Here is a 24,943-nt window from a genome sequence, read left to right as displayed (position 1 = left end):
TTTTGCTGGATAATTTTGTACTGGCTCATTGCACTCTCTGTTGAACATTTTCCAGCAATCTAATGGAAGAATAATTTCAAAGGGTTTCCCCCATAGTGGGATTTTCCCTGGTCATTGATCGAAAATATGGTGTCTCTTGTTGATGTGTTGATTATCTCCTTTGCCATTGAATTTATTGATCTATCTTCAATTACTGTCAATGAATGGAAATATTAATTATTGATGAAAGATTGTTAATTGAAGAATTGAATTGGGCTAAAAGTAATTGAACCAACATAGGGCAGTGTAAAGTTTAATAGGGATGCCCTTCCCCTGCTTCTACTATGAAAGATTCAAAAATCCAAAATCTTGCTTCTTTTGTTTAAATTTTTGCTCTATTTTGGCATCATAATGGTAATGTCGCTTCAAGTGATGAGATGTACAAGAACTCCATTTTTGTTTGGATATATCTATGCATACAACCACGATACTTGAGCACCAGATGTCACTCAGAGTCTTTGATAACTTGCTTAGTGCACAAGGTATGAAAGATATTTGTTAACTCTGGCATTACTTGGTCCCTTTCCTATTGTAGCCTGGTCCACCTCATGTACTAGTCTTTGTAGCTTCCAACATGGTAATATTGTTCCTTAACAACATCCCTAAAAGACTCTTAAGTTGGTGCAACTGAAAACAATGTGGATTCCTTCGTTGCCCTCAACTCATAGTAAGTTTTCCACCAATACTTGACATGGGGGACAACCTTAAGGATTGAAAATCTAATCTTTTCTTTATCAAAAAAATTGTGGACTAAAAAATACCCTTCAAACATATTTAACCATTTATCTAGAGGATCCAATCTATTTTGCCTTCAAATATAAGAATATCAAAATTAACGTGTACCTTAAAGGGGGCAGCACCTCCAAAGTGGCCATTGGACGAAGATGTGTTGTCTATTTGCATTCATCAAAGGATTTGAGGACAATTTTCCATCTTCTTGTTTCTTTATTGCTCGAGGGCTTCTTTGAGCAAAAGTTTAATAGGATCTCTTGCTCCCTCATCTTTTTTTCTTCCACCATGGGAGGTTGTCAGGGTCAGTGAAGATGGTCCTGCAAGGGATCAAGTTGTTCAAGTCCCAACTCCTTATACTTTGACCTCATTAGGGACATGCACATAAAAAAGATAAAGAGCATACCACTATGATACCACTGATCCAAATTTATGAAGGGAATGAAATGATATACATATTTATAACCAAAACACAGAGATATAGTGAAACTTGAATTTTATTAATAAATAGAAAATGTTGAAATTGTATACATGTAGAATGAAAACAAACTAGCTCGAATGGTGGTAGCTTATCTTTGATAATATATGTGACAGTTGCATGCCTTTTCCATGTTGTGTTACAATAAGGCTTAGAGACCTTTTTATAATAAAGAAGTAATGAGAAACCCTATACATCCAAAAACTTAACTTTGACATACAATATTTGTTTGGCAAGCATAATAGCCCATTTGAAAGGTTTATATGAGAAGTACAATTTTTTACTTTCACTGGCCCATTTCCCTAAAACATGGTCTATGGACTCAAAACGGATTTGGAAGTTCAAGACCTAGAAATTGCCAAAACTAGAAAACTGCCAAAATATAAAATTTGTGCTATGAGCTAGTGGAATATGTTGGTGGCCACTGATATCTACCTGGATCATTGATGGTGATGATTATGTTTTAGATATAAAGTGATCCAATGGCTCATATTTTCCTTGATATTAACAACACTTGATTTATGACTTACAACCAATTTGTCCATGATCTTTGTTAAAAGAAAATGGAGGGTCATATGTTGATGATTGATTTTGAGAGATTCATATGAAGACCATTTTCCTTTTGCATCAATATTTTGTTGAGAAATGGCAACAAGAAATTCAAGTTTAATTTGTCCTTGAATTAAACTGTGAATTAAAATCGAATTCTATTCTCATAGAAACTTGTAAATAGTTAATTAAGTTTAATTAACTTAATTAGCTTAGGAATTCCGAGTTGGAAGTATTTATGTAGTCATGTATATGTTCTCCCTAAATTTTAGGGGTCCAAGATGAGTTTATTTGAGTTGTAATTAGATTAACTCAGTTTATTGAGTTATGGTCAGTTAAATTAGTTCTAAACGTTTGTGGAACTAATAGAGGACTAGCAGTCAGTTGGTGGACTAGTGTATCCACAAGTGTTACTCCAGTTAATTGAAGATTCCCTCATGAGAAACTCATGCATGTCAATTTTGAGAAAGACCCAGTTGAGACTAGAGTGCAGGGACAATGTACTGTTAGTTGTATGATTTATTGAGTTGTAAATATCATGCATGCAATCAGAGAAGGACATATGCATGGATTGCACAGTTTTGGAAGCATGAATTCCCTTTAAATACAGGCTATTCATCCTAGGAATTGAACAAGGAAATAGGGGCTTGGCAGGCAGTGGAAATTAGCTAAATGTTGGCTAATAGCAGACTTGTGAGGCGGAGAGTTGGATATACTTGTGTGGAATTGTTCTTGCGAGAACAAGCTTTGTATCTTCACTCATATTTCTGATTAATGTAATACATATATGCGGGGTTTTGAGCAATGGGTTTCCCCAGAAAAACTTATTGTGTTATGTGCCATTGATTTATCTTCTTCTTGTCCATATTGTTTTCATCGATCTATTGGCTTCCATTGGTTGAAAGTAGAAGTAGGTTCTTGCCCTGCGCTTTAGTAAATTGCATGAGCTTGTGAATCTACATGAAATTCTACATGGTATCAGAGCTGAATTCAATATATTAGAGGATATTTCAAAGTTTTGGAGTTTTGAGTTACAAGTGAAATTCAAATTTGCAATAAACACTTCAGGATCGATAGATGGCGTTCTATAGTTTGCGGCTCTAGTATGCCTTGGAAGGCAACTAGAATTTTATAGCATGGAGGTTGTGCTGGAGGATAATGGCTTGAAGGAATTCGTTGATCAAGACATTCCTAAGACAACAATATCAGATGCACATAATCTGGTCGAATGAAAGAAGTGTGTGGCGAAGGTGAGGCAGATAATCCTTGAGGGAGTTCAAGACCACATTGTCTTGAGCGTCCATGGAAAGGAAAATTCGTATCCTATGTGGAAAGCATTGATGAACTTATATCAGAACATCAATGACCAAAGGAAATTGGCACTGAAGGACAAACTGCGAAAAATCAAAATGGAGAAAGGCGAGACTATTCCAAAATACTTGACCAAGTTCACTCAATGTTGTGATTAACTTGGCAGTATTGGAATCACTGTTGTTGAGGATGATATGGTGAGTCTTGATCTTCTAGGACTTGCAAAGAGTTGGCATAGTTATTAGGACTTTGTCAATGGTTGGGAGAAGCTGCTAGATTGGGAATGATTGTGGTCGGATTTGATGCAGGAGGAGATAAGGAGGAACACCAGGGATGGCTCTTCATCAAAGACTGATGAAGAAGAGCACTGTGCCTTAGAAATTAATACGAATAAGGGGAAAGGGAAAGCTTCCCATTCCAAATCGTATTCTTGCCATGGAGGTAAGAAGAAAGACATGACGAAACTTAAGTGCTTTCATTGTCACGAGCTGGGCCATTTTAATACAAATTTTCCACTCATGAAGTCCAAGAAGAAGTCCTCAGGAGGAGCGGTGGGTGAGGCTTTGGCCTCTCAATTCGAATTGGACTTTTCCCTCTTTACATGCACGATGTCATCAATGATTGGAATTATATTGTACTTAGATAGTGGATCTTCATTCCACATGACTGGTGACAAGGAGTTATTCAGTGATTTGGAGGAGAAATATCTCCATATGCATATTGAGATGGGTGATGATGGGAGGTATAGTGCTATTGGATTGGGCATTGTTACTTTTAAGAGGGAGCATGGGGCTGCACTCACCTTGAAGAATGCTATGTATGTGCTCGAGCTGAAGAAGAACTTGGTATCCGTTTCCATTCTCGAGGATAGAGGCTATGATGTGATCTTCTTGAAAGGAAAGGTGTTCCTTCGACACATAGCCATGGGTCAAGTAAAGAATATAAGTATTTGGGTGAAGAATCACTATAAGCTGGAGGTAGAGGATTGTGCTACTTTGAGCACAAAAGCAGAGAAGGTGCAAATCTGAGACGTTGGTGAGTTGTGGCATAAGCGATTGGGCCACTTGCATCATAGGGATTTGAAGATCATGCAACAGATCTCCATCGGTTTGCCCAAAGGTACACTAGAGCAAGTTGATACATGCAAGGGGTGTACTTTGAGTAAATACACCAAGTCTTCATTTTACGATAGAGACAGTCGAACATAGGATATTCTAGAGCAAGTCCATTCAAATGTGCGTGGACCATTCTTAACAGCATCCATGGCCAAACACAGGTATTATGTTATATTTGTTGATGACTTTTCTAAATAATGCTAGATATTTTTTTATGCAGAAAAAGGATCAAACCTTCACAATGTTTTGTGAGTTTAAATCATTGGTGGAGAAAGAGTCAGGCAAGAAGGTTGAAGCGCTACAGAGTGATAACAATGGTGAGTATGTCTCAAATGAGTTTAAGAAATTTTGTGCAGTGGAAGGGATTAAATGGGAGTTGATGGCACCCCATAACCCTCAACATAATGGGGTGTTCGAGAGGAAGAACAAAAGCATAGTAGGGACAGCGAGGGAAATGTTGCATGATTAGGGTATCCCACTACACTTGTGGGTTGAGGCACACAACACAATGGTTTATGTTTAGAACCGTAGTCCACATTGGATACTTGGGATGAAGACACTAGAGGAGGCTTATTCCTGTAAGAGGCCAGATGTTGGTCACTTTAGGATTTTTGGGTCATCGGTATATTTCAATTTGACCAAAGATGCATGGAAGAAGCTTGAGTTGACAATAGAGTTGGGGATATTTGTGGGGTACACTGATACACCTCACAACTATCAGGTGTACTTGCCGACTAGCAGGATGACAATGGTTCGTAGGTATGTCAGATTTGATGAGGAGAAGGCCATGTGAGTTTCCCTTGAGAGGGAGCTTCAACTACATGCGATTGAGGAGCTTTTAGCTCCTAAGGTTGAGGAGCCTCAGATTGATGTGGAGTAGCCACATGTAAAGGATCTAGGAGTGGAGACATCCACTTAGGCAAAGTCTTCAAGAGATGGGAGAAAGCGCACCAGAGAGGCATATAGATTGTTGCCGGATGCTAGAGAGAATGTGGGAGAACCCACATCACAACATAGACAGAGGAGGTCACCTGACATGTACACTAGATACATGGCTCTTATGAGTGGATGTGTTGTGACATAGTGATCTTCCTTTGAGGAAGCAGTGCAACAGTCGGTTTGGGTTGATGCCATGGTGGAGGAGTATGACTCCATAGTTCGTAATAGTGTTTGGGATGTGGTCCCGAAACTGGAGGATGAGTCCGTGGTGAGCTCCCATTGGCTTTACAAGGTAAAACAAGGTGCAGATGGTAGTGTGGAGAAGCATAAGGCTAGATTTGTGGCTCGATGCTTTTCACAGGTAGAGGGGATTGACTATGATGAGACCTTTGCTCCTGTTGCAAGGTACTCATTGATCAGATCTATGTTGGTACTATCAACATAGATGGGTTGGAAGATACATCAGATGGATGTAAAGACAACCTTCCTCAATGGCATGATTGAGGAAGAGGTGTACATAGAGCAACCTTAAGGTTTTGAAACCTTTGATCGTGAGTTGCATGTGTGTCATCTCAAGAGAGCGTTGTATGGGTTGAAGCAAGCAGCTTGCACATGGTACACCAAGATAAACAACTACTTCACCGGTTTGGGCTTCACGAAGAGTGAAGCGAATGCGAACCTGTACCACATAGTGGTTGGAAGGTAAATTGTTGATCATTGTACTCTATGTTGATGATCTCATACTGACAAGTGATGATCAACTGATCAAATATTGCAAGGAGCATATTGCAAGAGAGTTTGAGATGAAGGACTTGGGGCTCATGCATTACTTTCTGGGCATGGAAGTATGGCAGGGTGATGGGGAGTTGTTTGTGTCTCAAGGAAAGTATGCCAATGAGATACTTAAGAGGTTCCACATGGAGAGCTACAAGCCTATGGAGACTCCTCTAGCTGGTAACTGGAGGAAGGAGGATGCTACTTCGAGAGAGGTAGTGGAAGCTACTATTTATAGGTAGCTTGTGGGTTCACTCATGTACTTGGTGAACACATGACCAAATTTATGCTATGCATTTAACCAATTTAGTCAAGCGATGGTTAGGCCTACCAAGCTACATTGGAAAGCAACAAAGCATGTATTGAGATACCTCAGGGGCACTATGTAATGTCCCTCCCTTAATAATAAATAATAAATAATTAATAATAAATAATAAATAATAAATAAATAATAAATAATAAAATAAAAATAATAAATAATAAATCCTTTAACAATAAATAATAAATAATAATAATAATAATAATAATAAAAATAATAAATAACCATAATATTAAAAAAAATACAAGAAAATAAATAATAAACAATGAATAAAAAAATAATAAAAATAAAAATAGTAATAAATAATAAATAACCATACTAAAGCTCTAAATAAAAATAAATAGAAATAAAACAAGAAAACAGTAAAAAAAAATCAATAAAGCTATCAAAAAGAAATAAAACAAGAAAGCAATAAAGTTGCATGTAGACACATGGAGTGTGTGCATGTGGTTTCCCTTCCAATGTTTGCTCTATTTATTAGATGGTGAGGAAGATGGGAGGCATTCCATCATTCCAAGATTCTATCATTCATTCTCTTGGGAGAATAGTGTTCTAAGACAGAGGATTCACTGGCAGTAGTACGTTGATTGAGGGCTCGGGGGTGGCCAGTTGTAGCAAGACTTTGCGCAATTGAGCCTACGGTTTTGGGGACGACTCTCCACCCAACCGTAGGCTCAATTGCGCAATGTCTTGCTACAACTGGCCACCCCCGAGCCCTCAATCAACGTACTATTGCCAATGAATCCTCTGTCTTAGAACACTATTCTCCCAAGAGAATGAATGATAGAATCTTGGAATGATGGAATCCCTCCCATCTTCCTCACCATCTAATAAATAGAGCAAACATTGGAAGGGGAACCACATGCACACACTCCATGTGTCTACATGCAACTTTATTGCTTTCTTGTTTTATTTCTTTTTGATAGCTTTAATGATTTTTTTTTTACTGTTTTCTTGTTTTATTTCTATTTATTTTTATTTAGAGCTTTAGTATGGTTATTTATTATTTATTACTATTTTTATTTTTATTATTTTTTATTCATTGTTTATTATTTATTTTCTTGTATTTTTTTAATATTATGGTTATTTATTATTTTTATTATTATTTATTATTTATTATTAAATGATTTATTATTTATTATTTATTATTTATTATTAAGGGAGGGACATTACATACTCTCCCGCTTTAAGGAACTTCGTTCCGAAGTTAAGTTGAATTATTATTTATTATTTAATGTTCGCCCGACACCCTCTGTTGAACTAGTATAACCAGCAGGCATCGAAAGTTTCACAACACCCGGGAAATCTCAAGGAATCTCTGTCCTTTTTCCCACTTTTGGAATCAAGCATAAGCCTCCCCGGTCTGTATCCTAGTCCAAGGCTGGCCCCAAGGCTCGCGCCAACTCAGACCCCATCTGCCCCAAGGCAGGCATCCGGTACGGTACTCAATGACTCCGGGCATCTTGCAAGGCTGGCCCACTCCCTCCGCAACTACTAAGGCGCACAACCCCAGGCATCGAAGTCCTTACACCCCCACCAGACTTCAGCATCCCAATCCAATAACAGGCACCTAGCCTAGAACATTAGGCACTTGGCCTCCTCAAGATGGTTCCATAGTCCTTCAAGAGCTATCCATCAAGCGCTATACAAGACAAAGGAACCACTGGCATATGTATTGTTGATTGAGTTTGTCCCCAGCCCATATGGTGTTACTTATTCTCCCTCATGCGTATGGGCTCGCACGAGATCATCAAATAACCGGCCCTCACGGCCCATTGTGGAGTCCTGTCAATCATCACACCTCAACATGCAACAATGCATTAGCTATACCATTATACTATCATAGAAAATAATCCACATGCCAAGTCTTGCATGTCATTATGAGAACATTCATCATTGTGAACTGCGTGCTCATGCATGTCATAAATTTGTATGCAACTATTACATGCTTCACCTCATGAAATACCATCATAGGTTATAACATGAACATATTGCATCAAAGATATATCATGACTTCTCTTACTAAATGAACCACATGTGAATAACCTCATATTATAACATAGTAATTCCTCTGCATATCATATCCATCATGAGTATTCAACCTTAAATACCTGTCATCACGTAGTAAATGAATATTTCAACATCATAATGCCTATGCATATCATCATCATCATAAGGATACCTTGAGAAGGATTGTGTAAATATTGACAAAAGAAGTGAGAGTCAATTAATAGAGGTTGTACTTGATTGATTTGCACTCATTGCTTCATGAGTAGGACTTCTCATAGAGAAACTTATCAAGTTTTGTTCCCATAACGTTAAGAGAGGTTGTTTCCACATAACACCACACATTTAAATTTTTCATGGACAATGATGGTAGTAGTGTTTCCAATTGTTTCAAAATCTAAAATAAAAATACTATTTAATGAGCAAGAGTCTCTTGTCCAACTTGAACAAGGGTGAATTTACAATAGAGCAATCAAGTGGTATTGAGATAGGAATTTGACGAGATAAGAAAATATTTTTGTGGATGAAAATGATAATTATTAAGTGATGTATGTATAAGTCAACATGGATCAACAAACCCTCATGCAAGTAAATTAAGTATGATATAAAATTAAATCAATATGACCTAGTGTTTATATGTAAATGCATATAGCGGTATTGGAATTGGTAAGCCAAAGGGTAAATGGATGTAAAACCAAGGGATTTTAATTTTGAGATAGATGATTTAAATAATGATTGTATGACTAGTAATATCTTAACAATGAATTTTACCAGAATTTCCTTGGATATAAATTTCTTGGTTAATTACATGTTTATTTTGGGCTGTTACACACTACGTAGTACATATTATGGTGCAAATGTACAAAGGGAGTGAAGCTTCAAGGCTTCATCGATACTGATTGGGTAGGGAGTCCATCTGACAAGAAAAGCACATCAGGAGGGATCTTCAGTATTGGGTCAGTGACAGTTTCTTGGTACAACAGGAAACAGAGATCAGTTTCACTCAATTCGGTAGAGGCAGAGTACATGGCTGCAAGTCAGGCAACATGTGAGGCCATCTAGATGAGGAAGATCCTGGTTGGTTTGTTTGGTCAACAGATGGATCTGACAATGATTTACTACGATAATCAGAGTTGTATCAAACTCTCTGAAAATCCAGTTTTTCATGATCGGTCCAAGCATATTGATATCCGATATCATCATATCAGGGATTGTGTATTGAGCTGGATGATGTTGTTAGAGTACATTCCCACGGAGGAGCAAGATGCTGACATTTTGACAAAGGCATTGTCAAGTTGTAAATTTGAGTTTCACAGAGACAGGATCGGGGTAGCAGATAATCCCTTTCTTGTTGAGAGGGAGTGTTGAGAAATGACAACAAGAAATTCCAGTTTAATTTGCCCTTGAATTAAACTATGAATTAAAATTGAATTTTATTCTCATAGCAACTCGTAAATAGTTAATTAAGTTTAATTACCTTAATTAGCCAAGGAATTTTGAGTTGGAAATCTTTCTGTAGTCATGTATATGTTCTCCTTAAATTTTAGGGGTCCAGGATGAGTTTGTTTGAGTTGTAATTAGATTAACTCAGTTTACTGAGTTATGGTCAGTAAAATTAGTTCTAACTGTTTGTGGAACTAATAGAGGACCAACAGTCAGTTGGTGCACTGGTGAATCCACAAGTGTTACTCCAATTAACTGAATATTCTCTCATGAGAAACTCATGCATGTCAGTCTTGAGAAAGACCCAGTTGAGATTAGAGTGTAGGAAAGGTGTACTATCAATTGTATGATTTACTGAGTTGTAAATATCATGCATGCAATCAGAGAAGGACCTATGTTTGGATTGCACAATTTTGGAAGCATGAATTACCTTTAAATACGGTTTATTCATCCTAGGAATTGAGGAAGGAAATAGGGGCTTGGCAGGCAGTGGAAATTGGCTAAGTGTTGGCTAATAGCAGGCTTGTGAGGCAGAGAGTTGGATATACTTGTGTGGAATTGCTCTTGTGATAACAAGCTTTGTATCTTTAGTCATATTTTTTATTAATGTAATATAGATATGCGAGGTTTTGAGAAGTGGCTTTCTCTATAAAAACTTATTGTGTTATGTGCCATTGATTTGTCTTCTTCTTGTCCATATTATTTTCATTGATCTATTGGCTTCCACTGGTTGAAAGTAGAAGTAGATTCTTGTCCCGTGCTTTAGTAAATTGCATGAGCTTGTGAATCTACAGGAAATTATACATATATTGCCTCAAGCTATCACATTGGATGGGGTCGTGGTCTGTTTCCCTTTTTGAGGGTTTCAAGAATGTAATATACCAATCTATTCATCTTTGATCTATTTGTGTGAGTTATAGTCTCAATGTGTTCAACTTGTACAAATATACTTTATTTATTGAAAAAAAAGGAGCTAAAAAAACGCCACACCATCTACATATTGAACGTAAGACGTGTTACAACAAAATCTAGCACCCCCATATGATGTAAAGCCCCAAGTGTTAAGGGGCTAGTCTTCTACAACTTAGGAAAGCCACATATTGTCACTATAGTATCTCCTCTTCTCACTTTTGGCTAGCTCTTCTCCAACTCAAGGGGGCTTCACTAAAAGGTATGATTGCTAAGGATATGGAGTGGATTCTCAAAGGTGATTTATTGAAGAGTTATACTTAACAAAATGGATGGTAGTAGTAATATAGAAGAATGAATGGTGTGAGAAGGAAAGATGGAGGAAAATCCCAAGACTAAGTTCTCAATCACACATTGGGCAAATGGAGGGTCAAGGAAGCATATGTCAAAGAAAGCTAGTGCATGAACATGTAGGGAAATAGGGATTACCACACATGCCATTAATAATCCCCAACTTACTGAAATATATTGCTAAAAATTGCCATTGAAAAGCTAGGTGTGTTATTCAAAACATTGGTACAAAGGTAATGCCATATCATGCTAGCGACAATAAGGTTTTTTGGCTGTAAGCTAGATAAAACAACAATAATAAGAGGGGTTAAATTCTCACATTAAATTGTCCACATAAATCGTGACTTATTAGAAGGCCTTCACATCAACAATACAAGGGTTTCCTACAATATAAATCAAAATATGAAAAAATTACAATCATAAAGCCTCACAAATAAATATGTTATATCTCCAATCTTCCATCCAATCTCCAAGAATGTGATGTACACACGAAATCCGCAGGGATATCTCTTCAATACTCAAGGTCCCAATTGCAATTAAAATGGAGAGGAAGCTCCTCTTCATAAGGGGAGTCTCTTCTCTCATATAATAAGAATTATTATTTTCTAACTAACTCCATGACAAGTCAAACAAATACTATAAAAATGGAATAGTTAGATCGATTCTCAATCCATGTTTAATCATGTCATGGTATGTGGACAAAATCCTCTCTAAGAGAACTTGCCCTGATCACAAAATAGGAAGAATAATGCAATGGATATCTCCAAGAGAGGGTGCACTACAAAAATAGGCATGATGGACATGTCAACATGTAAGAGGTCAACAAAAACTTCACCCTCCGAGATGGGTGCATGCAAAATATAATAAGATAATTTTCAACCTAAGAGGATGTGCTCAAGGGTCCACCTAGAAGAGATTACAAGGTGCACCCTCTAAGTTTCATGATAGATAAAACAATAAAAGAATCCTCCAAGAAAAAAATTCCATAACTAACATCTAGAAATTTCAAGACATCTATAAGATGCACGCAACCAATCCATGTGTGAATCCCAAGGCAACCAAATCCATGAATAAATGTGAAAAGCACTAACTAGATGGAGTGCTCCGCAAGAAAGTAAGTGGTCAAACTCCATAACTATAAGTGGACCATATCCAATAAGACAAATGTAAGGAGATAAGGGAGAATTAGAGCTTTAACCATGCTAAAAATTCATGAAAAAATAAAATATACGCCTTCATAAATAACAAGAAGTGTCTCCACAAGTGTTCCCTCCAAGAACATGCTCCCAATATAGTAAGAAGATCATGGAAAAGCATGCAAAAGACATAGTTGGGGCCCTCAAAGTATGCCACATGCCTCCTAATAAAATACCTCCATGGCCAACTCAAATAAAATAATATATGTGCTAGGTCAAAGAGGTGAGGGTGCTCTCCAATGAAGGCTAAAGAATGATAAGTGTAGCCAATATATCCATGCAGTAAAGATGGGATAACACCTAGGAGAGATATGCGCCCTAGAAAACTATTCCATGCAACTACCTCAATGACCCAACAAATAATAAAATATCTCCATATGAAGTGAACCCCAAGAATAAGAAATGCCAATCATTCCAAAACCATATGTTGTTTATTAATATCATTAACAAGTCTCACCAAACCATGTGGACAAGACAAAGTGTGGCCCAGGAGAATGTTCCAACCTTTCCGACAATAAAATAATCATGAATGTCTTGGAAATTGTGCCTAAGATAGGAATGCTCCATAATAAAGCTTCAAATAGCCCCTCTAAGTGTGAACAACTACCAAGTGAAGTAGGGCACTCAAGCTAGTAACCTCCAAGATAATAAAATTGATTAATTTGACCATTAAATAGTGAAATCAACCTAAACATGTGTGGATAAAGGTATTGATTGGACCAGACATGTTGGCAGAGATGGAACATGAAATGAAAGTTATCAAGAAGAATCTAAAGGCAACACATGATAGGCATAAGAGTTATGCAAATCAACATAGGGCATTTAAGGAGTTTTAGGTTGGGGAGAATGTGTACTTGCACATCAAGCCCAAGAGGGGATCCTTGAGGATTGGATCACGTGCCATGTTGGCACCTCGATATTGTGGGCCTTTTGAGATCATTGAGAGGATTGGAACAATGGTCTATTGACTTGCACTACCACTAACAGTGAAAGTTCATGATATTTTCCATGTTTCATTGCTTAAAAGATACATGAAGGATGTTGATCATGTGATTGACTTGTCTGTATTGTAGGTACAACTAGAAGGAGAATTTAGCCGAAACCTCAATGCATATTGCAGCGAAAACAACTCATACTTTAGAACATAGCAATCGAGCAAGTTAAAGTGCAATGGAAGCACTTTGGGCTCGATGAAGCTACATAGCAGATGACCGATCAGATGTGGGCTTTGTATCCTTCATTGTTTGCTGGTTGAGGCAAAGGAGTTTTGGTATATGTACATATCTATGTATGGTTATTATTGTAAATATCGCAAGGAGTTGTGTTATAAAGATCCAATAAGTGGTATGCTTGTCATGTTTGTCATGTTGGTCATGGTTTTCATCAGTTGTTTATTGTAAACACTGCATTGAGCTAAGTTATAAATCTCCATAGGCAATATGTTTTATTTTCAGTGGTTTGCTAGTCATAGGTGTCATAGAACACCGAGGACTGTGTTCCCCCATGGGGGAGGGGTTTGTAACAACCCCGGGTTAAAATTTCATGTAATAAAGTTAATAAAGGCAAAAGAGTATGACCAAGGTCAGGGGGCACGTATTCCAAGATGAATGTTGGGCAAAAAAATCCTAGTGGGTCTCACTTCGATTTATTTATGAAAAAGCAAAAGAGGAATTGATTGACATTTATTTATGAAAATAAAGGAAAATAGGAGAAAAGGGAGATGAAGGGTCACATATTTGCATGAGAGGGAAATTGAAGGGAAAATGAAGAAAAATAGAGGCCTCAATATTTAAAAATGCTTATGAGGATCAATTCACAACTTTTTGTCAGTTTTAGCTTTGGAATACATTTCAGAGAGATAAGAGAACCACGATTAGAAAGCAAGCAAGCAAGCAAGGAAAGGCAAGGAAATCAAAGGAAATACAGGGAAAGAAAAGGATAAGTAAGGAAGGTTAGATCAATTAGCTTTAGTAAGTAACAAGTTGCATGTGTGATTTACTAGTTGATGTGTGAATGCATGGTACATGTATTGGTTTATTTGGTTCATTTGCTGTCATTGGCATGGGTTTTGCTTGGTTTAACAGTGGTTTCAACCTTGCCTTGGGATTTCCTGGATAGCCCTAGTGTGATGGGATTCTTTTATTGGTTGAGCTTTGGATTGCCGGAAGGCTTTGGAACTGGGTGAGGTCGTCTTAGGAAAATTCCCAAGGGTTGGGAGTGGAGGTCGTTTAATCTCAGGGAAGCTCTCGACAAGTGGGTGGAGACAAGAAAATTCCTCAAGGTATTGGTGAAGAAACTCTGAGGCATCCAAGCTTGTTTTGGGCTTGTGATCTCTTGACCAATTTTGGTGAGATCGTGGTAGGCTGAGGGTGGAGGTGGTTTAATCTTTGGAAAGCCTTGGTTGTTTATGTCTTGATATCCCACATTCATTCTTGGACTATGGCACGAGGGTGATTGGTTGAAAGAAATATTTGGATCAACCCAATATATGGTTGAGTTGTACGTGGAATTACTTGACTTGGTTGGCTTTTGCATAAGTTAATAAGAGCTATTTTCCTATTATAATATATGAGCACTTGTACTTGTTATTATGATGATTTGATGGATATTCTTTCATGTTTATTAATCTGGTTATATGCTGGTTATAAGCATAGTTTTGTAATGTACTCTAGCTATGATTTATTTGAGATTTGATAAGTATTTGATGGTTAATGAATGCATGGGCTAACAAGTGTTATTGCAACTATCATGAGAGGGAATTAGACCTTCTTGATGATTCTCACGTTTCAAACTCCTATGATCAAATATGCATTCATGACCTGTAGTTTACATGTTCACCATATGTTTCATGAAATGAATGTCATCGTTAGGATTGGTTAGGTCAAGTTCTTGTTCAATTTTCGTATGATTAATGCTATCATTAAGTAATTTATCATTCTAGAAAGTCTTAGAAAGTTCTCGGCAGTGGTTTGGAGGCTAGCCTGGAATTATGGCTCATATCTCGGGACCACACCCTCTAAACGAAGGATTTTGTGCTATAACCACACTCTTACATGCTTGTGCGTGTGATTGGAGGTAATAACTACACCCTTGCAGGTTTGTGCATGAGGTTGTGGGCCCAAGTCACTGAAAAAGCTATTTAGCTTAGGGTTTGGTCACCTAGGGTGGTTCTTTGGCCCTTGAGTGTCCTATAAGCCTTGAGGGATGTCTGTGAATTTTCAGATGTTGACCCCACTTATGATAACTGAAGATTGGAGGTCGGGTCATGTCATAGTAACTCTTTGTCTCACGTTTACCCTGATAGGCGAGTGAAAGTGGGTAAATGTGGGAGGGGGTGGTTACACCATGGTTGAAGTTACATTGGGGCTAATGTTAATGTTATATTGATGGTTGAAGAGGGTTGAGGAGGTTGACCATGATTGACCAAGGCCAACCATTAATGTAACAATTTATTTATATTACATTATTGAACAAGGTTGGCCATGGACAAACTTGGTGACCATGTTTGACCGTGGTTAAGCTTTCTTGATCATGTCTAAACATGTTTGAATATGGTTAACTATGGTCAAGTTATGGTTGACCATGAACATGGTAGTCCATGTTGACCATGGTGGACTATGGTTGACATTGTTTAACTATAGTTAAAAATTGTTGATAAAGGTTGACCATTGCTGACAATGGTTAATCATGGTTGCCAAGGGTTGTTGATGGATGACTATGATTCAAGAGGGTTGATGAGGTTGACTATGGTTGACCTTTGTTGACAAGGTTAACCATGGTCGAGGAAGATTGGCCATGGTTAACCTTTAATGTTGAGCATTATTACATTAACATTTATCAACAATGGTTAGCTATGTTACATTGGCATTAATGTTAATATTACATTAATGGTTGAAGAGGGTTTACAAGGTTGACCATGGTCAACCATTAATGTAACGACGCATTTATGTAATGTCCACAATGGCTAAACTTGGTGACCATGTTTGAACATGGTTGACTATGGTTGAATATGCTCAAGTTATGGTTTACCATGAACATGGTAGTCCATGTTGTCCATGTTGACCATGGTTGATTATGGCTGACATTGTTTGACTATGGTGAAAAATTGTTGACCATGGTTCACAATGGTTAACCATGGTTACTGAGAGTTGTTAATGGTTGACTATGGTTTAAGAGGGTTAACGAGGTTGAAAATGGTTGACCATGGTTGATAAGGGTTCACGATGGTTGACCTTGGTTGACCACTAATGTAACAATGTATCTATGTTACACTAATGTTTAACATCATTACATTAATATTTTTCAACCATGGTTAATAATGGTAGATGTTACATTGGTGTTAATGTTAATGTTGCATTAATGGTTGAAGAGGGTTGGCGAGGTTGACCATAGACTTGGTGACCATGTTTGACCATGGCTAAGCTTGCATGACAAAGTTTGAACATGGTTGACTATGGTTAAATATGGTCAAGTTATGGTTTACCATGAACATTTTAGTCCATGTTGTCCATGGTTGGCTATGATTGACATTGTTTGGCTATGGTTAAAAACTGTTGATGAAGGTTGACCATAGTTGACAATGGTCTACCATGGTCACCAAGGGTTGTTGATGTTTGATGATGATTTACTATGGTTTAAGAGGGTTGATGAGGTTGACAGTGGTTGATAAATTTTACCATGATTAAGGAGGGTTGACAATGGTTGACCTAGATTGACCATTAATGTAACAATGTATTTATGTTAGATTAATGTTGACCATTGTTACATTAATGTCTGTCAACCATGGTTGACCATGGTTTATGTTACATTATTGCTAATGTTAATCTTACAATAATGGTTCAAGAGGTTTGACAAGGTTGATCATGATTGACCATGGTTAACCATTAATGTAACAATGTATTTATGATACAATAATGTTGAACATTGTTGCATTAATGTATGTTAACTATGATTTACCATGGTTGATGTTACACTCATCTTAATGTTAATGTTACATTAATGGCTGAAGAGGGTTGATGAGGTTGACCATGGCTAAACTTGGTGACCATGTTTGACCATAGGTAAATTTACTTGATCATGTTTGAACATGGTTGACCATGGTTAAATATGGTCAAGTTATGGTTTACCATGAGCATGGCAATCCATGTTATCCATGGTTGACTATTGTTGACATTGTTTCACTGTGGTTAAAAATTGTTGATGAGAGTTGACCAAGGATGTCAATGGTTAACCATGGTTGCCGAGGGTTTTTGATTGTTGATTATGGTTCAATATGGTTGACAAGATTAACATGGTTAACCTAGGTTGACCTTAGTTGGCCATTAATGTAACAATCTATTTATGTTACATTAATGTTGAGCATTGTTACATTAATTTAAGTATGGGGGATTTACGCAGTGCATTATATTAGATATCATTTTTTTGGGATTCAACTGCGTTAAGTAAGTCATTCAAACGTATGACCATTTCCATGAGAGGTAGTCGTAACTGACTAATTTCTCATGATTTTTGAATAGTTCACTTAGCACTCATTGCATCGGGTGATGCTCACAGGGGTGAAGAAGTGGGATTGAAACTAGTGAAATGTGGAGAACGAATCACATAGCATCAATCATCACTTCCGGGGCTTGCACCCGGTAACCAGGACTTCCCAGGAGGTTACATTAATGTTTATCAACCATGGTTAAACATGGTTGATGTTACATTGGTCTTAATGTTAATGTCACATTAATGTTTACTTTAATGTTACATTAATAATTAAATAAGGTCGAAAAGGTTGACCATGATTGACCATGGTAAACTAGTAATGTAACCATGTATTTATGTTGCGTTGCTGAACAAGGTTGATAATGGCTAAACTCGGTGACTATGTATGACCATGATTAAACTTGCTTGACCATGTTTGGACATGGTTCACTATGGTTAAATATGCTCAAGTTATGGTTGACCATGAACATGGTAGTCCATGTTGACCATAGTTGAATTTTGCTGTGTTAGGTTAACTATGCTTATGTAATGTACATATAATCTCCAAAACATGATGCCTTTATTAACTTTTGTTGACTATGGTTGACTTTTATTGACTGATGTACATATATTTTCTAAAACATGATGCCCATGTTCGCTATAGTTGACTATGGTTTACTTTTGTTAACTGTGGTTAATTTTGACTAACTTTTGTTGACTTTGGTTGATTATGGTTGACTTTTGCTGATTATGTTTAATTAATGAATATGTTGGCTATGGTTGAATCTAGTTGAGTTTCGATGACTATGATTGAATTTTGTTGATATTGCGGCAAATTTCGTTGTTCATCACACATGGACAACTTTCATTGTTCATCACATTGTGACAACTTTCGTTAAGTTATCACATTGCAATGATGTTTATTGTTCATCACATTGCAACAATGCATGTTATTCATCACCTTACAATTGTTTTTGTCTAATTGCAATAAAGTTTGATATCATCACATTATCATGTCATCTATTGTGCATCACATTGAAAAGAAGTTTATTGTTTATCACTTGGTGACATTGTTTATTGTTCATCACATTGTGACAATGTTTATTGTTCATGATATTGACGTCTGTTATTTGGCACATTGCGATGTCATTTGTTGTTCATCATATTGTGATGACATTTATTATTCGACACATCATGACATTGTTTGTCGCATGCAACATTGCTCGTCACATTGCAATGTTGTTTTCTATTTGTCACATTGCTATGATGTTTATTGTTCATCATATTGCGATGGCGTTTATTGTTCATCACAGTAGGACATTGTTTGTCACATGCAATGTCATTCATCACATGTGACATTATTTTTTTTTCATCACATTTTGATGACATTAATTATCCATCATGTTGTGACAATGTTTGTTATTTGTCACATTGCAATGACATTTGTTGTTTATCACACTGCAACCTTCTTTGTTATTCATTATATTGTGATATCGTGTGATGAATTCATCACATTGCGAGATTTTTTTTTATTCATCACATTTCCATATCATTTATTAATCATCACCTTGTGATAATATTTTTCATTCATCACATTGCAACATCATTTGTTGTTCAACGCATTGTGATGTCATCCACATTGTGAACAATACATGGTGTTGTTGTTTATTGTTCATCACATTCTGATAATTTGTATTGTTCATGACATTGACATCATTTGTTGTTTGGAACATTACGACATCATTTGTTGTTCATCATATTGTGATGACATTTATTTTTCGTCACAATATAACAATGCTAGTGACATGCAACATTGTCTTCACATGCAAAGCTGATTTCTGTTCATCACATTTCGATGACATTTATTGTTCGTCATGTTCTGATAATGTTTGTTACTCATCGCATTGCAACATTATTTATTTTCTGTCACATTGCGATGACATTTATTATTCATAATACTACAACGACTTTCATTGTTCGTCACATTACGACAAATTTTGTTGTTAGTCATATTGTGATGACTTTCATTGTTTGTCACATTATGATGACATTTATTATTTATCACATTGCAACAACATTTGTTGTTCATCACATTGCAACATTTTTGTTATTCATTGCAATGCAATATTGTGTGATGAATTCATCACATTTAGGCATCATTTCTGATTCATCATGTTGCAATGATGCTTGTTGTTTATCACATTGCAACATCATTTGTTGTTTGACACATTGTGATGACATATACATTGTGAACAATATTAAAGTTATATTGCAAATAATATAAAGTGAAATATTAAACATATATTATTAAGTATAGTATTAAATAATAAATTTATTACATAAAGCTATTTAATTTAAAGTTATTAACTTTAATGACTATATTAATGTCTATGCCATGTTGACTATAATTGACTTTGATTTTCTTTTGTTGAATTTCTTTTACTATGATGACTATGTTTGATTAAAGTACATATAATATCCAAAACATAACGCTTGTGTTGAATATAGTTGACTATGGTTTATTTTTGCTGACTATGATTAGCTTTTGTTAACTATGGTTGACTATGGTTGATTAATGTTTCCAAAACATGATGCCCATGTTGACTATAGTTGACTATGGTTCTATAATTTCAAAAAAATTATGCCCATGTTGACTATAGTTGATTGTGGTTCTATAATTTCAAAAAGATGATGCTCATGTTGACTATAGTTGACTATGGTTGACTAATGTACATATAATTTCCAAAACATGATTTGTTGAGTATGGTTGACTATGGTTTACTTTTGTTGACTCTTGTTGAATTTTGTTGACTATGATTAATTTTTGTTGAGTTTGGTAACTATGGTTAATTAATGTTTCCAAAACATCATGTCCATGTTGGTTATAGTTGCTATGGTTCTATAATTTCCAAAACATGATGCCCATGTTGACTATAGTTGACTATGGTTTTATAATTTCCAAAACATGATGCCCATGTTTAGTTGACTATGGTTCTATAATTTCAAAGAGAAGATGCCCATGTTGACAATCATTGACTATGGTTGATTAATGTATACATAATTTCCAAAAATGATGCTCATGTTGATTATAGTTGACTATGGTTTTATAATTTCCAAAACATGATGCCCATGTTGACTATAGTTTACTACAATTGACTATGGTCGACTTTTGTTGAATATGGTTTACTTTTTTTTTTCAAAGAAACGAGCAGGAATTTGTATTTAAAAAATTTGGTTACTAGGCCAGAACCTTTACATATTCCAATCTTCCTTGGAGGTTTGAAATTGAGCATAGAGGCTCAATCCAAACCCTCAAGTGAGTTCCCCATGACACAAAAATTTTAGACCCTTTCCAACTAAAAATTCTCCAAAAAACTCCCAATATCTAGATACATTTACATTCCATTATTCACTACTTTTGTTTTGACTTAGTTTGACTTCTTGTTTTCCTTGGCGAAATGTTTTTTCCTTTCTTCCCAACTTGAGTCTAGCCCATGTTTTCTTCTATTTCTGGCAAATCATTCTTCAGCAAGTGAAATTTGGATTCTTCCTCATTTGCCTGATCTACCCAAGAAGATGCTTTTCCAGAAAGAGTCCTCGTGGATTTAGGAGGGGATCCATTTTCCACGAGGGTTTGTTGCTTTTCCACTTTCACTGAGTCCGAAGGATCCTCATTAGCATGTGTTTTTTCCTACTTAGTTTCTATTTCCGTTGATGCAATTTCTTTTTCCGTATCTGCTTCCTTCTTTTATTTCGGTTCTTTCTTATCCAAAGATTCTTCCTCGTTGAATATCGTATAGTGATCACCCTTAGCTCCATCCCACCATTTGGGCCTGTAGGTTTTTTCCTGGTCTTTGTTGTTCTGTGAATGCTTGGGAAAGTTTTTAATTACGTGCCCTGTTTCATAGCATGCTCTACACCACAATGAAATATTCTTATAGTCAAACTTTTGGACCCAAACATAGATTGGAGCCATGAGATTAATCTCCACGGGAAAACCCTTATTGAAGTTCATCTCCACATATATTCAGGCATCAGTTGTCTTGAATTTTTTTGTAGTTTCAGGAAAACGGAAATAAAAATCTCCCAACAAATTTCAATAGAGGATAGCAATGGAAGACTCAAAAAATGTAAGTGAAGCTTCAAAAGCCTTACCCAAACTAAAGCCGTAGAGATTGATACCATTTTCGGATCAAAAGTGGGAGTCTAGGGCAACATAAAGAGACCGAAACTACCCCAAAACCATGGTCCAACTTTGCAAATGGCCTTCCTGTCCTCTATATTATGAAAAACGACAACAAAAAAACCACATGCCATAGGGTAAATATTCAGTTCATCTATCAAAAGGGGCTTCCATATATCAAATATCCATTTATGCAAATCATTTAGCCTTGGACAATACCCATTAAACCTGTAAACCAAACCTTGCTTCGAAAAAAAGTTTTCACAACTGAAATTTTCCTTATCTATGGGAATATTGAGGGAAGGAATTTCTTAAACCATTGGAAGACTCAAACTATATTTCAACATGGAACAATACGAAACTAAAGAAGAGCTTGCTTGACCGACAACCATATCTGCAAAAGAAATTGTGTTTTTGCTGAATCACTGAGATTCACCATTGAATGAAATGTATAAGATATTTGCAAAATATTCACGCAAATGAAGCATAAAATGGTTGGCTAGGGAGAAACCATACTTGCTGCAAGGGTTTCCAGAGTTCTATCCATCTTCCTTGGAAAAAAAAGATATATGGTTTACTTGTTTTTACTATAATTGATAATGTACATATAATTTCCAAAATATGATGCCCACGTTATATATAGTTTTTTAATTTCCAAAATAGGATGCTTATGTTGAGTATAGGCAACTTTTGTTAACTTTGGTTGACTAAATTTTTGTTTGACAATCTTGATGATTAAAATACCCTAGATCATGACCATGTTGAATAATCAACAATTGTGGTATAAATGTTGCCATGTGTGTACGTTTGTAGCTATAGTTTTTAATTATAACTATTCGAATGTTTATTATTTAATCGATAAAGATAAAAAAGTTTTAAATAAAAAAAAAAAAATTTAAAATAATTTAAAATGATTTTTGAATTTTTTAAATTGTAAATAGTTTATAAGTAAAAAAATTATACATAAAATTTATTTTTATTTTGAGAAAATCTATCTTCATTTAAAAAAGGAATCTTGAAATAAAAATTTCTTTTGTATGGTTTATGTTTACTCAAACTCTTTCATTTGTGAGTTCTAGCCATTTAGTTTATATAGCTATAATAATACTAATAAATTGTTGTCACAAAGTGTGTAAATACATCAATACTCCAACACCACGTTGCAATGATTTTATTAAAATAAGTGTAATATGCAGCGTCACTGCTTAGTACCTTCTTTTATTCAAAAAGTAATTGATAATTTTAAATAATAATAATAATAATAATTTTATTGATAGATTTAAATAATTTTATTGATAAATTTATACATACACACACATATAACATACTTTAATATAATTTTAAATTAATATAATATTAAAAACTAATATAAAAAATTAACATAATAAGAGCTTAATAAACTTCATAAAATTTGTGTAAAAATTTCAAAACTAATTGAAAGTCAAATCTTTTTACCAAAATAAAAAACAATAAAAATAAAAATGTAATAATGATAATAATTTAATTAATAATAAATTGAAAAATTATTAGAGTTAAATGAATGGAGCTTCCATGGTTAAAGAAACAATGGTGATCCTTTGACCCTTTTTGATAGAACATGTTGACACAACATCGAAAAATGAAGAAGGTTCTTCTTGACGCAGTTGGTCTTCACATTTTCAGTGTGACATCCTTTTAACACATAAATGAGTTATAATGAGGAGATAACAACTTATTTTTCCATCACCATTTGGTGGTTAACATTGGTTAGTTGCACTTTATTTCATCAATTAGTCTATTGAACAAAGAGGAGAAAGGCATAGTAGGTGTTGAAAATTGAGGGTCTTCACTAGTTCTTATTAACGTATAAGTAGTGATTTTGTGGAGAACAACGTCATGCCCACATGTTCATTGAATAACATCCCATTCATTCACATATTGGATAACCACCTCACGACTAGTGTAATAAGAAATGAATTGCATACCCAGACTAGAAATATAAGGAAACAAATTTATATGTTATATATTGAGTCATTGGAGCATTTATGTCTCCTCAAACAATATGTAACTTTAATATGTACAACATGGATAATTGCCCACCATTTTTTTTTATGTAAATATTTGTTTAAATTAGAGTGGGAATCTATCCACATGGCATTCTTGCATAAAAAATGGTAGACAACTATTCACACGGTAAAATGTTGTGCAAATTTCGACACTTGCCCAATAGAAAGTTTTTTAAAATTTTTATTTTAGATCTAACCAATTGATTTGGTTGGTGGTAAATACATACAACGTTTGGCTTTGACAAGACAACCACAACCCGTCGGTGAAGTTCAAAACACCGGAAAGCCACTCTCATTTTCAACCTGAAAACCCTGTATGCACCTCAGACACTGTACACAAACAAATAAAGACGGACCAAGGAGTCATCCAGATTTAGTTTGCAGACAACTTAAATGTTGTACGGGAAAGCTCCTCCATGTTCGGAACGACTATCACTTTGTTTTCGGGTGTGTTCGTTAGCTTCGTAGACTTAGAGCGCACGAGAACAAACAATCTGATAAAATTCCTGATTAAAGTCTAGTTAACCTGACATCGAATACGTAACAACTAGAACAAGTACAAAATTTTAGCTCTTGCACGTTGAGGGAATGAAGCCAGGGAGACGTGATCCTATGTGTATGGACGTGTTTCCATGAAATTGAAGATGGCTTGGGTTTTTTTGGCTTCTTGGATTGAATTTAGATGTAGCTAATTTCATGTAGCCAATTGTGGTGAAAAGTTGGACACCGTGTTGACAATCTAGATTTAGGATTTTTCAAGAAACCATAACTAATTTTAAAATCAATTTGAGTCATTGATATGTATTTTTTTTGGTTAAAAAGAAAAAATACCATCCTATTTTCATTAGTAGACTACTTTTTCTTATCTCGTCTTTGCATCTATGAGACACTTGAAAATTTTCAAAATGTTTCAGAAACAAAAAGAAAAAAACTTATACATATAAAACACTATGATTCTACAAGTTGTTTTGAAACTCTATATCATCTAACATATTGCTTTCCTCTACAACATTTTCTTCACAACAAATATGCTAACATGTTCTTAACATTCTTTATGATGATAGCCACTTGAAAATTTTCAAAATGTCTA

Source organism: Pinus tabuliformis, chromosome Q (genome assembly GCF_031772625.1).
Source record: "Pinus tabuliformis cultivar Carrire ecotype Pingquan chromosome Q, CPIR1, whole genome shotgun sequence".
In the NCBI taxonomy this organism is placed as follows: domain Eukaryota; kingdom Viridiplantae; phylum Streptophyta; class Pinopsida; order Pinales; family Pinaceae; genus Pinus; species Pinus tabuliformis.
This window is presented reverse-complemented; position numbering follows the sequence as displayed.